Source organism: Biomphalaria glabrata, chromosome 1 (genome assembly GCF_947242115.1).
Source record: "Biomphalaria glabrata chromosome 1, xgBioGlab47.1, whole genome shotgun sequence".
NCBI lineage: Eukaryota > Metazoa > Mollusca > Gastropoda > Planorbidae > Biomphalaria > Biomphalaria glabrata.
The window spans coordinates 33,445,398-33,458,912 of NC_074711.1; the positions used below are offsets into that span (position 1 = coordinate 33,445,398).

The following is a 13,515-nucleotide window of genomic DNA, read 5'->3' on the forward strand; positions in this document are numbered from 1 at the left end:
AATCTAGCACATTTTTTTCATATTTTCAATAATGATGTTCTTTATTTAGAAATGACTCAATCTAGATGTATCAATGTTGACTAGAAGATCTGTACTTCACTGATACTGTCAACAAAGTAAGAAAATAATACAAGGTATAAAGTCCTGACTATGAGAACATAAAGTTGACCATTAACTGACAATGTTGAAACCATTTTTTTTGCAGTGGAATTTAGTCATTTCTTTATTTATTTGCATTCTAGATACTTCTTCTAGAGTCTAGCTAAACACGAACGCTAACAAATCTAGAACATAAACTGCCGATGTTGTGACTTACATAGGTGACAGTAAATTTTAAATTATTACTAAAAACAGTTTAATTTTAAAGAGCTTTGAGTATGTATGAATGCTGTTACCAGAAATACAACGGTTAAAGATTGTATATACTTATGTGTACGTTGAGCATTTCCAGTCTACAGATTAGAATTTTGTGTATGTGTGTGTGTGTGTGTTAATGATTCAAGCAAAATTTAAATCTATTTATCAAACAAAGATGAAAAAAAATAGTTTCAGAAAGAATGAATTGATAAACTCAAACCTAACCACATCTGTCGTGATGACCAGGCACAGTTCTATTTTTGTGTATGCGTCTTAATCATTTAGACGCTTCTCTATGCGATGTATTTGTGTAAGAACATAATAACATGTTTATTTCCGTGTGGAATGGAGTATCGCTGGATAATCACTTTAGCCGAAATAATCGCCCCGCATCGATTACCTCTCGATACTCCTTTAATTGACACTAATTACATGCACATTTCTTTTGACGATACTGTCAATCAACATTTCCAAGCACTTTGGCAGCCATTGTAGATGTCTTCTTACATTTGTTCTTCATTTCTATTCAGAATCTTGACGCTTTTTTTTTAAATAATTTTTATCAAATCTTTATAGGGAAATATTTCATAACGACATCCCTTGTTTAATCTTAAGAGAAAAAAAAACAAGATCCTCTGATTAAATATAATTATAATCAAATTATCATCATAGATCTAGTTATCTCCACAGATTTCAATACTTGATTGTTCTGTAGCCTGTAGAGAGAGAGACAAAACACAAATCTACACAAATCCGTCACAGGCCACGTCATTTGAAAACATCGTCGAGGGCGTTGGAACCGAACCTCTGCCGCTTCATTAAGTACAGTGGGCAGAAGCTAAGAGGGGCCGTATAGCATCATGTGCCGGATAGGGCCCGTGGTCCTATACCTTGGTCACTACTCCTGTTGGTCCTGTAAATCAATTTCTATAATTGCCGAATTTCCTGTCCTTTTATAACATATCGCTGGTCCTCTAATAAAGAGCAGTCTCTTCATATTTTCTTTTCCTTCACTATTGTTTCACTAAATGATAAAAAAAAAAAAAAACATCCTAAGTATATCATAAGATTATTAGGATGTTTTTGTTTTTTTAAATTAGTTTTGAAGTTTTTATATTTCATTGGAGCTTTTTTTTTATTTGTCTGCAGAAGAAACTTGTTTCAATGTTTCATCTCATCCCCAGGTAATGGGCTGCTTTTCAATTGCCTGCGCACAGAATAATAACTTTGACGTTGTGTCTGACGTCACGAAGATAATCTCTACTTTTTATAATAATTATTAATGATAACATTAATAATCACCATGAAATTTTATTTATTAATGAGCAGGTTTTTAATTTTAAATGGCTCCCACACACACAAAAAAAAGCACGTCATAGTTCTCTTGCTGTCTTCCTGTTCGGCTGTATTTTTGTTGTCATGTTAATATCTCAAAAAACTGCTCTATTGAAAATCCAATTTTTCCATGGTAATGTACATGAAAATGTACATTTTTGCTCTCCAAATGAAGTATACAATTGGAAAAAAAATGCAGTACATGTTAGTCACATGATCATCTCATGACAGATTATGTTGACTTCGTGATTGCTTTTTCTCTTCATTAAAAGAAGAGTTCTTTAATCATGATTATTTATTCATGCACATAATTATTATTTTTTAAACTTTTGAATTAAAAAATCGTTGAATAAGAACTGTGTAGAATTTTAAAAAAAAAATATTTGTCTCTTCTATTGACATAGATGTCATTGCTCTGTAATATATTACATTCGTTACTAGCGACTAAATCTAGCCTCTAACATTACACACATGTACATCCATTATGAAAAATGTTTTGAGAGAGAGAGAGAGAGAGAAAGAAAAAGAGAGAGAAAGAGAGAGAGAAAGAAGAAGAAGAAGAAGTAGATCTTGAACTTCTCAGAGCCTATTGTTGTGATTTAAACGGAAAATATTTTTATAGCCTTAACTGTTGTTGGCTGCTTGGTCAATCAATTTTATGCTTCATCATGAGATCTCACCTTGAAGATTTGAACTCTTCTAAACTGAAAACATAACTCAATGTTTAATGTGCCAGTGGATGCATGACAAAAAAAAAAGTCAAAAAAGGACATAGTTTAAACCTACTCAGAAATAAATGAGTTTGTCAAGAACAAGAAATGTAGTCACTTTAGCAGTCACTCACAGAAAGAGGTTAATTATGGAAAGTTAGTCTATAAATAGCAATGTCACTTCGAAGTATCATCAGGTTATCTTTCCATGATGTTCTCCAGCATGGCAAACAGAGGTCACGTGAAACCAATAACATTTCATTGTACATCTACTTCCAATTAGATCTCTATTAATGTATAATATCAACTGTATGTTTTAAAGTAAGCTTCTTTTTATTACAGACTGCAAATAAACAAAATGGATGTTACAGATATTGTTGACAAATATCTATATCTCCCTGACCTTGACGCGAATAATTGTCTGTAGTACGTGACTCTGGTTAGAAGAACGTTTTAGAGGTTGTTTTTCTTTTTTGAAAGTTAAAAGGTCTATTGCGTGAGCACTGACCCAGCGACCCGAGCTGTTCTAGCTAAATGGTATTGATTAACTTTCAAGCTAGATCTTTAGTAATAAATTGCTATGTTTTTCTTGGTCAATTGTTTAGTTAATTCGTCCTCAACCTTACTGTGGCTACTAGGTTTGGGTTCATCAAATGCGTCACGATTTTATGTTTACTAAAGTAGTTTCTATGACATCCATTACAAGCACTGAGAACAACGACTGTTTAATGGCTTATGTCATTCTAACTGGATCTACTTTCTATTAGCTTTACATAGACATCATTTATTTTTAAAAAGCATTAAAAACAAATAGTCATAAAACTTATTTACAGCCACACATGACGGATGTATGTCACAGCCAAATTTGAAGAGATGGTTGTCATAACCACATGTAAAGAAATGGTTGTAATAACCCCATGTAAAGAGATAGTTGTCATAGCAATGTGTAAAAAGATGGTTGTCATAGTCAGGTGTAAAGAGATGGTTGTCCTAACCATATGTAAAGAGGCAGTTGTCATAACCACATGTACAAAGGTGGTTGTCGCAGACACACAAGACGCATTGTTTTGTAGCACGAACACATTCTGTCAAGATTGAACTCTGTCACACATCTACAATATTTGACTGAGTACATTGAGCCAGGGGTAAACTGACGTGAGCATCCCTGAGGGAGAAAACAGACAATTTCTTGAAGATTTAGGAGGGGAAGGGGCAGGAAATGTTTGTAAGAAATAGACCAGGCAGACATCTGGCTAGAGAAAGCTGAGACAAATAGTCACACACATACACACCAGAAAACAAACAGCAATAACCGCTGTATACCATAATTTATACAGACACTTAAAGAAACCCATACCATACCAAAAAAAGAGTTAATAATTGAAACAGGCTTATCAATTGGTTTTTGAAAGAAAGTGTATGTCTTTCCTTTTCTACATGTAAGAACTTGCCAAATATCATTGACCTATTGGTGATGCTTTATTTTCAATGTATTGTACTGTGAAACTTCTTTGAAATATCACCTAATACACATTTAAGGATGCAGCACGGTGCTAATGCCTTAGATGAGTGTGAAGCGCCAACAGACTATTGCTAGGGGAACAGCTATAAGCCCTGCAACTTCTGTTGTTATAGATTTCTAAAGTATAAAACCATAAGATTTAATTTCTGGAGTTGAACTTTGATTGATTGTGTTCAATGAGAAAGTAAAAACAGTGTAACCACAACATTTATAAATGTATAGTAACAGGAATTGAACAGACAGTAGAACAGAACATCTACTAGGTACATTGAACTCCCCAAGCAAGATAATCAATACATAATGTTGGTTTCAATGTTTGATTTTTCTTTCTTTCTACTCTTGTACAGTCCATTTACTAGGGAAAGAAACGAGTCTCATAAAACTAACATTCATCTGTCGGACTTGACGAGACAAATACATTGAGGATGTTTTTTTTTTTTTTAAAGTGAATGATGCTTCTCCCTTTCTTCTTCTTCCTTTTTTGTTTTCTCTCTCTCTCTCTTTCCCTCTCTCTCTCTCTCATTCCCCCCCTCTCTCTCTCTCTTTCAGTCACTCTTTCTTCCTCCCTCACTCTGTGTTCTTTCTTTATTCTTGTCTCTCTCTGTCTCTCTCTATCTATCTGTCTTTCTCTCTCTCTCTCTCTCTCTTTGTCTCTCTCTTTATCTCTTCCTCTCTTTGTTATATCTCTCTTTCTCTCTCTGTTGCTCTGTCTGTCTCTTTGTTCTACACTTTTTTTCTAACGTTTTCTTTATCCTTTGATACTTTGTGTTTGTATTTCGTTGTGACTTATTGGGCAGGTCATTGAACTGTTCATTTTCTTGTCTGTCACGACATTTTACTTTTATCTTTGGAAGGCTTGGCTTTATAACATAACACTTTCAAACATTATAGGTAACAGATTCTTTGTCTTACAATACCGTAATTGTACATTAGATTATTAAATGCTCAAACAATTCACTGGATTATTCAAGAACTGTAAATTAATCTTTCATTTATTTCACTTGCCTTGAGTACACAGAAAACTTAATTACACACATGGCATATCATGAAGATTAAGTTAAATTGAAAAAAATTGGACCAAACAGGTCTATGTCTTAATGATATCAAGTTTACAGATGGACAGGCAGAGAATTCAATAAACTGTTTTCTTCTGAGTCACAGAATCTTGTATTCGATCTTGTACAATCACACACAATCTACAGGCTGGACCAGTCAAGCTCAAACTTGTACTTATGACTAGTAAGCGTTGGTCAGAGAAGCGTTGGTCAGAGAAGTGTTGCTCAGAGAAGTGTTGGTCAGAAAAATGTTAGACAAAAATTGGGCATGATCAGAGGAGTGGGCCCATGAAGTTGCACGAACCCAATTTGGTTCTCACTACTTTTGATGTTGTATAGTCCATAGTCCCTACCTGTGGTTCCCAGACGTTGTCCTTAACGGAATACATTATGTTTTTGAGAAATTAATTCACTTGGTGGCCTACTATATAATTATTTCAATAGTTCGTGTAACACCTATTCAGGCTACCCTAAGGCAGTTTTCAGCACCAAGTGCTACACCCTGGCAGAACCTGCGACGCCGCTGACTTTAAACTGTATCGGCACTGACGTTCCTTTGGATACATCATCGTCGTGGAGAGGGGGGAACTGATGTGTGGGCGACATCGTTCCGACCACAGCTAATGCCCAGGCATTCATCTCATTTTCATGAGATGAACCATAGTCTGAAGGAGGCCATAGAATAGAATATTCAGGATTCGCGGAATACTAGGGTTTTGCGGAACACAGTTTGGGTAACACTGATCTATAGAAAAAAAACTGTTGGTGTTATGGTGTTGTAATGTTGCCTTTCTGTTATGTGGAGCACACGAAATGATACTAGAATTATTGACTGTGAAATGCGCCCAAGGCCTTGCGAACAATGTAATGTCAAAAAGAATTCTTGCTTAAGTGTTGATGTGAAATTTTGAAAAGGCTTTATAAAAAAAAAATTGGGAATTTTTCCCTAATGAGGTCTGCACCCAATTGAAAATTTTCATTTTCATTTCTCTTTAGGTGGCAACGTAGGTCACGATCAGTATATCAAGAGTTCAGAGGCGTAGTGAGCAGAACGTGCGCCCAGGCAAGATACTTTATTAATGCGCGACCCCACACCATTTTCCCAGAACATTACATAGAAATATAAATAAAAAGTATTTAATAATAATATAACACAAATAACCATAGAATGTATTACCTAACTCAAATGTCTACAATAATTTTTTTAGGCGTCTCTGCGTGTGGCACCCCCCCCCCCCCCCGGTATCGCCTGTGGAATCGTGCCCCCCTTGTCTCTCCTCACTACGCCTCTTGGGTAAGTATACCGTAACGTCCATTATTTCGTTACCTGGACGGAGTATAATAACATGACTTTGGTTCTATCCACCAATTTGTTGATCACTTTCCATGTAGCTCTGAGATGGCTGAATGGTAGGTATGTCTACTTCATGGTTATGGCAGTTCATTCTTAGCAGGCTGGCTCATAAAAGTCATAAGATCGCATCAACATTAGCCTGTTCTTCTGAAATATATCAACCCACTAGATATATTCTCTGCCTCCCCCCCCCTCCACTTTGTGGTTTAAAGCTAATTTTCAGCACTTCTTTATCTAATTACAACAGGAACAATTGAACTAAAAACCTTTTAGATTGTCAGTTTAATAAGTAAGTTGTATAATTGTGTACATTTGGTACATTCTATATTGACGTGGTCAGTCCCGGAGTGCCCTACGGCCATTAAAATGGTCAGAAAATACCGGACGTTCAATGTTATCCGCCGTCAGCGAATCACGTCTCGTAGTAGCCAAGAGGAAGAGTGTTTCACTCAATACCTTTCTTAACTAAGGTAATTTGCTTGAGTTACTTCCCTCTTTTTTTATCTGATAAAATTACATCCTTTCTATAGCCGACATAACTCTCCACATAAGCGAACCCCTATGACCAGTCCCGACATTGTCTTGTCCAGTCTGATGTAAATGGTCAGTCAGAAAAAGAGATAGAGGCACACACACACACATACGCAGCTGCGAACACATGTGATAAGAGTGATTGAGAGAATAGCAGAGGCGGAGGTAGAAAGAGGGAAGGAGAAAGCTCCCTTTCTCTTTGACATAAGGAACAGAGAAGAAGCTTCTCACGTTGACCTAGATTCATGGCCCTCGACATCGGTTCGATTAGTTCTGAAGCCAAATGTAATTATCCCCAACTGTGAAGGTGGCACTATTTATTATTCAATAGCCTCGCCACCCGCAGCCCACAAAACCGACACATTTTAAAGACCAGTTTAGCAGTCCAAAAAGACAAGAGTCGGGGGCAGTGCTGTTAATTGACATGAAGCTCATGGGTGGGTGGTACTTGACAAACTATCTGTAGGCTACAATATTAAGAATGGTCTCAGCTGGTTTAAGGTTACTTGTTTGTCGATGAAAACATAATGGAACTTAATCTTGTGATATCTTATTGTTGTAAAACATTTTACTTATTCCCTAATCGATCTCAAACAGTTTTTCTAAAAGTAGGCCGACCTAAATCAAGAATATATATTAAGATAGATAGTTGGTTAAACTCCAAATATGATAGGATTGGAAATGTTCAATCAAAACTATCCACGAACAATGAACATGATTTTGGACAAGTTGGTGATTTGGAAAGTAGTTCGGTGGTATTGACAAAGATTTAGATAGTTTCAGTGGCTTGAGAAGAAAATTGAACTGCCATTTAATAATAATCTCAAACATTTCTAAATGTTCAGAATCAGACATCTTCAGGGGCCATTAGAAATGTTCAAGGCCTCCTTTTCCTCACTAAGTTAGACCGTCTCGGCACCAGACAAGCTCTAACAATCGTACCTCTCCATGCCTCTCTGCCAACAGTAGTCTTTGTTCTTGATTGACTGGATTCCTTCATTTGTTTTTCATCGCTTCAGATGTGTATCAATGTTGTAAAATTTGTAAAAATAAGATTTCCCCCAAATACTGCAGTCTCACATATAACACCTATAAATACCTGAATTACATCACTGCCTTTGTTGTCTAGTATTAAGAATGTCAAAAGATTATTAATTTAGAACACCCGATAATCTTTTTATTACATTTATGAATGCGTATTATGAGTATGATGTGTATTATGTGTATAAGCATAAAATGTGAAGACAACTTTACTTGTAAGAGGTCGAACTTTGAGTGTTATATTTTAAAAAAAACAACAACAAAGCTTATCTAAGTAGAAAAACTCCACATTTATAACTCAATAATGTAGAATTGATTTCCCTTTTTGATATCCAGGAAATGATTAATTTCTAATAATTATAATTATACTAATACTTTTATAATAATAATTCTTTTTTTTGCGACTGCTAAATTTTTAGAAAAATCATTTGAGCCGTTTTTGAAATCAGAGTCCAGGTTCCTTCGTCCATCCTCTACCTTCTAGGAAGTTGTGACTTGAATCGAGGTATTGAAAAAAAAAAGCATGGGCTTTATTTTAGTAATTTAAAAACAAAAAGAATAATTCATAATTAGAGAAGCCGACCTAAGGGAATACGTCAACTGAAAGATGCGGTAAAAACAAAACAGGGACTCAATAATTATTATATAATAAACTTTGTGTTCCACTCCAAATAATAGTTATTTTTTTCTTTTGTTAAAAAACAAAATCTATTATGTAACACTATCCCTACCCCCTTCCGTCTGGGCCCCTTATTCGTATCACTACACAAAGCATTGCTCTGTCACTCGGCTTACTGTCACTATCTCGGGTTGTCTCGTGTAGAATGACAGCTGACTGACAAGCCCATTGATTTCGTTGTCTTTCTTGTGTCTAGGGTTAAAGTGCAGTACGCTGACATGTTCTCAAAGAGATGTATTCCAAGTGTTCAGAATTACTGCCATTAACCAAATCTAGTGGACAAAATAAGCGCTCTTTAGATGACGTGAAACTGTCGAAGTTCTATAGCAAGGGCATTCACACTAATTCCATAAGTTTAAAGAGCAATACATTTTTTTTGAATTAAGAGTGATTTCCCTTTTCTTCGCTTTCTAATTTTGTTGTAACCAATTTATACCGTAAAAGAAAAAAACAACTCTCACCCTACGTACATTTTAGACATACTACTTTTTTTTTTAACCATAATTATTTGATCTAGAAAATGTTTGACCGCAACAAACTACTTTACAGTCCCAGAATCAACATAGTGTTTTGAAGTAATAACCTAATTACTCACTCAACCATGTCCTCTCAGCTTTAAAAAAAAAACCATTCATCACATGTCACACACCATGGCTCTCAGCTAGCAGAACTGTGCAGATTTCAGTGATGAGTCCATGTTGATGAAAGTTTGTTGAAAATTGTGGTTTTTTTTAAATTTCTATCTTCTTTAATGTAAGTATTTAAGGACTGGCTATTTTATCCATCTATTGCACTTTACGTATTTAAAGTTCCCCTTTTAGACGTTTGATCTATAGGGCAGATGAAGGTCATCTGTTTCTTTTGCCCACGGTTAGTGAGGGTGTCATTTAGCCAGTACAACGACCAACCACCTTTACTTTTCCCCAACTAATGTCAGGTACCTTTTAAAGCTGCGTTGACAAAGAGGCGCCCTAAAGATCTCGAAATTAAAAATTCCAGTCTTTACCAGGATTTAACCCGGGACCCTGCGGTTCTCAAGCCAAGTGCCTTACTACTCGACAGCAGCGCCGCCTGTACTTTAATAAAGACCACCCCATGCTCTCCTAGATCGAAGGTCTGAACACTGACATGCAAAGTCACAACCTGTGGGCAGTGGAGACCGATAGATCGATGACACGTCACAGGTCTGTACAACATGGCAACGAGGTATTGGTCTCCACTACCCACAGGTTGCGACGTCGCAGGTCAGTGTTGAGGCCTACTGTAGTAAATGGTCCTTCCCAGATCCCCCTCCCTGCCTAACTAGAGCAATTCAAGAAACACAGAGTCGGTCTCAATAATGCCAATTAGACCAAAGCTGCTAATGACATGTTCTTTCTCCATCCTATTTTGTTAGGCCGGTGACCTAAACAAGTTTCTCACATGCATATCGCAAATCTCTACAATACTTTTTGTGCCTTACTTTTTTAAACAGCCAACTTTTCTGCACCGTAGATAGATGTTACGAAGGGCCCGAGTGGAAGGCCGGATATGGCCAACGGGTCATAGTTAGGCATCACTAGAAAAAAAAAAGCAAATATGATCGTAACACAAAAGAAAGTAAACCTTCTCGTCTGAAAGGGTAGTAGTAACATAGTATAGTACACGAGTCATAGCCCTTGGCTAGAACATTAAAGTTATTACATTACCGTGGGTTTCTCGTTAGTCTCTCTAGTAGCAGAGAGGTCTCGGATGTTTGAACATCAACTAAAAATGCCGAAATTGACATAATGGGAGACAGAGTTATAGAAGTAATACTAGAAGTAACGTTATGAGTACTCCAGCACGGAGTCGTGAGCAGAGTTTTGTGTGCTGACCTCGCGCACGGAGACATTCATTTAATGTCACAATACGTTAGCTGTAGAACTGCCAGTGTAGACCCTGAGTATATTAGTTGTAGAAAGATGTTGGGCATTCGCGCTTACCCCCCCCCCCCCATACACACGTGCCTCTCATCCTCGCTGGCTTCCTTTCTTTCTTTCTATTTCTCCCTTTCTTCTCTATTTCTTCCTGTTTCTGTTTCTCTACATTTAATCGAGCAAGTTCTGTTGAGTCTGTTTATATCCTGAACATAAACATCCCTAACCCCTAACCCTACACAGAGTAACAATACTAACATCAACTGGAAGTATAAACGTTGACATCATGAACTCTCTTACATCCTATTCAAGAACAACCGAGGTGCAACCAAATATGCTCAGTAATATATTCAAGAACAACCGAGGTGCAACCAAATATGCTCAGTAATATATTCAAGAACAACCGAGGTGCAACCAAATATGCTCAGTAATATATTCAAGAACAACCGAGGTGCCACCATATGCTCAGTAATATATTCAAGAACAACCGAGGTGCCACCATATACTCAGTAATATATTCAAGAACAACCGAGGTGCCACCATATGCTCAGTAATATATTCAAGAACAACCGAGGTGCCACCAAATATGCTCAGTAATATATTCAAGAACAACCGAGGTGCAACCATATACTCAGTAATATATTCAAGAACAACCGAGGTGCCACCATATGCTCAGTAATATATTCAAGAACAACCGAGGTGCCACCATATACTCAGTAATATATTCAAGAACAACCGAGGTGCCACCATATGCTCAGTAATATATTCAAGAACAACCGAGGTGCCACCATATGCTCAGTAATATATTCAAGAACAACCGAGGTGCCACCATATACTCAGTAATATATTCAAGAACAACCGAGGTGCAACCATATGCTCAGTAATATATTCAAGAACAACCGAGGTGCCACCATATGCTCAGTAATATATTCAAGAACAACCGAGGTGCCACCATATGCTCAGTAATATATTCAAGAACAACCGAGGTGCCACCATATACTCAGTAATATATTCAAGAACAACCGAGGTGCCACCATATGCTCAGTAATATATTCAAGAACAACCGAGGTGCCACCATATACTCAGTAATATATTCAAGAACAACCGAGGTGCCACCATATACTCAGTAATATATTCAAGAACAACCGAGGTGCCACCATATGCTCAGTAATATATTCAAGAACAACCGAGGTGCCACCATATACTCAGTAATATATTCAAGAACAACCGAGGTGCCACCATATACTCAGTAATATATTCAAGAACAACCGAGGTGCCACCATATACTCAGTAATATATTCAAGAACAACCGAGGTGCCACCATATGCTCAGTAATATATTCAAGAACAACCGAGGTGCCACCATATGCTCAGTAATATATTCAAGAACAACCGAGGTGCCACCAAATATGCTCAGTAATATATTCAAGAACAACCGAGGTGCCACCAAATATGCTCAGTAATATATTCAAGAACAACCGAGGTGCCACCATATGCTCAGTAATATATTCAAGAACAACCGAGGTGCCACCATATGCTCAGTAATATATTCAAGAACAACCGAGGTGCCACCATATACTCAGTAATATATTCAAGAACAACCGAGGTGCCACCATATACTCAGTAATATATTCAAGAACAACCGAGGTGCCACCATATACTCAGTAATATATTCAAGAACAACCGAGGTGCCACCATATACTCAGTAATATATTCAAGAACAACCGAGGTGCCACCATATACTCAGTAATATATTCAAGAACAACCGAGGTGCCACCATATACTCAGTAATATATTCAAGAACAACCGAGGTGCCACCATATACTCAGTAATATATTCAAGAACAACCGAGGTGCCACCATATACTCAGTAATATATTCAAGAACAACCGAGGTGCCACCATATACTCAGTAATATATTCAAGAACAACCGAGGTGCCACCATATGCTCAGTAATATATTCAAGAACAACCGAGGTGCCACCATATGCTCAGTAATATATTCAAGAACAACCGAGGTGCCACCATATACTCAGTAATATATTCAAGAACAACCGAGGTGCCACTATATACTCAGTAATATATTCAAGAACAACCGAGGTGCCACCATATACTCAGTAATATATTCAAGAACAACCGAGGTGCCACCATATACTCAGTAATATATTCAAGAACAACCGAGGTGCCACCATATACTCAGTTATATATTCAAGAACAACCGAGGTGCCACCATATACTCAGTAATATATTCAAGAACAACCGAGGTGCCACCATATACTCAGTAATATATTCAAGAACAACTGAGGTGCCACCATATACTCAGTAATATATTCAAGAACAACCGAGGTGCCACCATATACTCAGTAATATATTCAAGAACAACCGAGGTGCCACCATATACTCAGTAATATATTCAAGAACAACCGAGGTGCCACCATATGCTCAGTAATATATTCAAGAACAACCGAGGTGCCACCATATACTCAGTAATATATTCAAGAACAACCGAGGTGCCACCATATGCTCAGTAATATATTCAAGAACAACCGAGGTGCCACCATATGCTCAGTAATATATTCAAGAACAACCGAGGTGCCACCATATGCTCAGTAATATATTCAAGAACAACCGAGGTGCCACCAAATATGCTCAGTAATATATTCAAGAACAACCGAGGTGCCACCAAATATGCTCAGTATTATATTCAAGAACAAGCGAGAGGTGCCACCAAATACTCAGTAATATATTCAAGAACAAGCGAGAGGTGCCACCATATGCTCAGTAATATATTCAAGAACAAGCGAGATGTGCCACCATATGCTCAGTAATATATTCAAGAACAACCGAGGTGCCACCAAATATACTCAGTAATATATTCAAGAACAACCGAGGTGCCACCAAATATACTCAGTAATATATTCAAGAACAAGCGAGAGGTGCCACCAAATATGCTCAGTAATATATTCAAGAACAACCGAGGTGCCACCAAATATACTCAGTAATATATTCAAGAACAAGCGAGATGTGCCACCATAT

The 13,515-nt window shown here is 37.2% G+C and overlaps 1 protein-coding gene across 3 annotated transcripts in view; it reads right to left on the bottom strand.

The window, feature by feature from the left end:
- Positions 1-13,515, bottom strand: part of LOC106062778 (zwei Ig domain protein zig-8-like) — a 215,075-nt gene that overhangs the window by 124,196 nt on the left and 77,364 nt on the right. The window lies entirely within an intron of this gene.